Source organism: Mytilus galloprovincialis, chromosome 7, assembly GCF_965363235.1.
Source record: "Mytilus galloprovincialis chromosome 7, xbMytGall1.hap1.1, whole genome shotgun sequence".
Taxonomy (NCBI): domain Eukaryota; kingdom Metazoa; phylum Mollusca; class Bivalvia; order Mytilida; family Mytilidae; genus Mytilus; species Mytilus galloprovincialis.
In genome coordinates, this window is record NC_134844.1 from 18,426,011 (window position 1) to 18,429,763 (window position 3,753).

The following is a 3,753-nucleotide window of genomic DNA, read 5'->3' on the forward strand; positions in this document are numbered from 1 at the left end:
ATTTATGACCGCTTTATTTCAAAACAACGTAGTTCAATATCATCAAGGTCAAACTTCGTGTAACCTCCTGTGTGTCTATTAAACGTAAAATAACAAACTGCGTATGTAGAAATAGTTTTGTATATATTTTGAAGTTCATATGATAGATGTAAAAAGAATATTTCTGCTCAATGGTAAAAATGTATTTCAACACATTGTTTGCCTTTTAACAGGTGAACATGGTTGCCTCGCTTGAAAGCAATTCGTGCTCAGAAAGAGAAACATGTGAGAAAATCATTACTATGCCGTTATTAGATGATTTAAAAGCTACATTAAAAGCTGATCTAGATGTGACCAGAATGAACACCCACTTGAAAGCTTACATCGAACAAGAGATACAGAAAGGTATTGAAGCTGCTATGTCAGACAAAATGGAGTCGCTGTTAGATAAGAAAATGGCAACTACAAATAAAACTATCGAAACATCTGTTCAACACAAACTCAAAGGTGAGGAATAAATGCTACATAGACTGAAATTGTTTGAGGTACAGAAAATCTAAAACGCCGATTTCCGTGCATAATGCACGTGTTTCTAGAAGAAAAGGGGATCGAACCAATTAAGTATATGAGTTGCATATGTGCTATTTCCATGAGTGTACATAAAAAACGAGGTAAAATTTCTAAAATTTTCTAAAAGCGTATTTTAGCTCTGCAATGGCTTTTGTATAAGCCTGCTAAACATCGTTTCTGTCAGTCAGAATGATATCTTGAGTATATATCAAAAATGTTCATATTACGCGTGTTCAATTAAATAAAGCTAAGTTAAAGAAAATACTGACCTTGTTAAAAATGCTTCTTTTTGTAGGTTATTGAGGGTTCTAAACGTGTTATATGAGGAACATTAAACGTATGTATATGCGTTCAACCTCATGTTTTATACTCAAAATATGCGCACAATCAACATTTTCAAAATTCTTTAACATCACAAGAATAAAGGAGCACCAACTCTTGTAAATACATATTATGCCATAAATTTTGAATCGCCTCGTGAATTTCAATGTGGTATGATTGTTTCATATAAGATCGATGTAACATGAAATCATCTGTCAATACTTTATCTGAATGGAAGTTTTTGGTACTCGTTTTGAAAATAAGCCGATTTTTCTGAAAATAAACTTAATCTCTTCCATTCAAACATGTTTTTCCAGATATAGGAGTAACGTACGTCAGGTGGGCTCGGAAAAGTTGTCCGGATGATACTGAGCTTGTCTATACAGGTAGTAGATGTTCAGTTTGTCGTTGCAAATGTTTGTTTTTTTAAATATGGCAATTACAATAAGTGACAAAAAGCCCTATAATTTTACACACGAAATACTTTTAAAATGACACATACAAGAATTTATTTATTCCCGTACTACATAGGAAATCACTCCTTAAATATGGCGATTCTATGTTCCTACACAACAAAAAAGGAAAACAAAACAAAATACAAATAAAAAGACCAGATATCTCGGGTAGACTATAAAAGAGGGGCTAAAGATACCAGATGGACAGTCAAACTCATAGATCAAAGTTAACTGATAACGCCATGTCTAAAAATGAAAAAGACAAACAGACAAATAATAATACACATGACACAACATAGAAAACTAAAACTTAGCAACACGAACCCCAACAAAACCTGGGGGTGATCCCAGGTGCTCCGGAAAGGTAAGCAGATTCTGCTCCACATGTGGCACCCGTCATGTTGCTCATGTTATTACAAACCCGGTAAATAGTCTAATTCGGTAGGTCACATTCATGAAAAATATGGGGGTTGTAGTTACGACGTAAGGAACATATCCGATATCATCTGTGAAACGGTTATTCCATAACGGGCAACCAAATTGTGATGGCGTCCGTAAAATTTACGAAGGGATGATTTCAACTTCACCATTTGGAACTCTTGGTTTGATAACTTCCTTGTGAGCAGCAACCCTCTATCAAGGAAATCATCAAAGGAAATACAGGCACGGGTATATCGGATCAATTTGGATATATATACTTCAAATGCAGGCGCTGCTGGAATGTTGCTACTTAGAAATGGAAAGTTCATAATTGGGAAGCTGAAATTATCTCTTTTATTGTAAAGTTTTGTTTTGCTTATCAATACCCTTCCGGAGCACCTGTGATCACATTTGGGGTGTTCACAGGTGCTCCGGAAGGGTCACATTTGGGGTGCTCCAAAAAGGTATTGACAAGCAGATTCTGTTCCACATGTGGCACCAGTTATAGCTTCACGTGTCTATTTAAGTGTAAGAATGTTATTTCCCTTAGCGCATTAAAACATTGGCTTCCCAAACTGTTGAACAAGATTTTATACACATTCTAATTATATTTTCCTGATAAATTTGTGTGTCCCTACCCTTAGCTTGGTTTCCTGTTTATGTTGGGAGATTTTTTAATAGCTATTTATATAATTCTAAATCATTTTTGACGTTCTAACAGTACAAATATTTACACCATGGTATGATTGTTTTAGGACAAGCCGGAGGAAATCATCCATTACACAAAGGTGGTGGATCAAACTACCTTTGCCTTCCAAATGACCCTGAAAATGGACAGTTTCAACCACATGACAATCACGTGTTATTTGGTGTGGAATACCAGACATTTTATAACTCGAAGCCACATGGATGGTCAAATAGTTTAGGAAACAAAGAGCTTCCATGCGCAGTTTGTCATAGAAAAAAGAAATCGTCTGTTCTTATGATTCCTGGTAACTTTCTACAATAATGTTCATAATTAGTGTAGATCTTGATATAAGCAATGTGTTTTTAGCTTTCATGACGTATCCGGAAAATTATAAGTTGTTATGGAATTTTTTCAAGGTCGTTAAAGTACCAACAAATGAAGCTTCAACTTATTTGAATGATAGGTTTGAGCGGCTTAAGTCTTGATAATGAAAAGTATTATAGTCACTGGTGTCTATTGATCTTAACGCGGGGTAAACATTATAAAAACGTCTTCTTTTGATTAAGTGGTTGCAGAAGGAAGGTGTTTTCGTATTAAAGTTAGTTCCATTGAGCGTATCATCTGGACTTTTTTCTTTCCAATGAAAACAATAATGCACAAAGTTACCTTTTACTTTCACTAACATGCATGTTACATGGTGGGGTTCGTGTTGCTTACTCTTTAGTTTTCTATGTTGTGTCTTCTGTACTATTATTTGTGTATTTGTCTTTTTATTTTTAGCCATAGCGTTGTCAGTTGATTTTCAATCTATGAGTTTGACTCTGCCTCTGGTATCTTTAGTCCCTCTTTTACAACTTATAAACCTAACTACGTTTCACATGTTCTAGTTCTGTTTTGTAGGACGAAAAACATGTTACAACGGATGGACAGCGGAATATAGCGGATATATACTTAGTACATACAAAACACAAAACTCTATGGACTATATATGTGGCGATAAAGATGCTGAACCATTTGACGGTAGATCAACTGACGACGATCAGGCTCTTGTGTACGGTATAAGAACAGCTTGTGGTAGTCTGAGATGTCCAACCTACACTAAGTATGCTGACGTTCAGTGTGTTGTCTGCACCAAATAGATACTACATGTATTTTTATCTTTATTATAGATTAAAAAAAAGTATAATGATACGTACTGCTCAATTTCTAAATTAAGGTTTTACTTGACTGTGGTATTTGAGGGAATCGTGGTTTCGTGTATAATTGCTTCCGTGGGATTTTCAAATGTTTTATCACACTACTAACAAGAAATATGACAGT

At 35.0% G+C, this 3,753-nt stretch overlaps 1 long non-coding RNA gene across 1 annotated transcript; it reads left to right on the plus strand.

Annotated features, from left to right (window-relative positions):
- The first annotated feature begins 217 nt into the window (after positions 1 to 217).
- On the plus strand, positions 218 to 3,547 carry LOC143084438 (uncharacterized). Its single transcript, XR_012981077.1, has 4 exons — positions 218 to 486; positions 1,188 to 1,256; positions 2,501 to 2,737; positions 3,334 to 3,547. It is a non-coding gene; the product is annotated as an uncharacterized LOC143084438 (long non-coding RNA).
- The last annotated feature ends 206 nt before the right edge of the window (positions 3,548 to 3,753 follow it).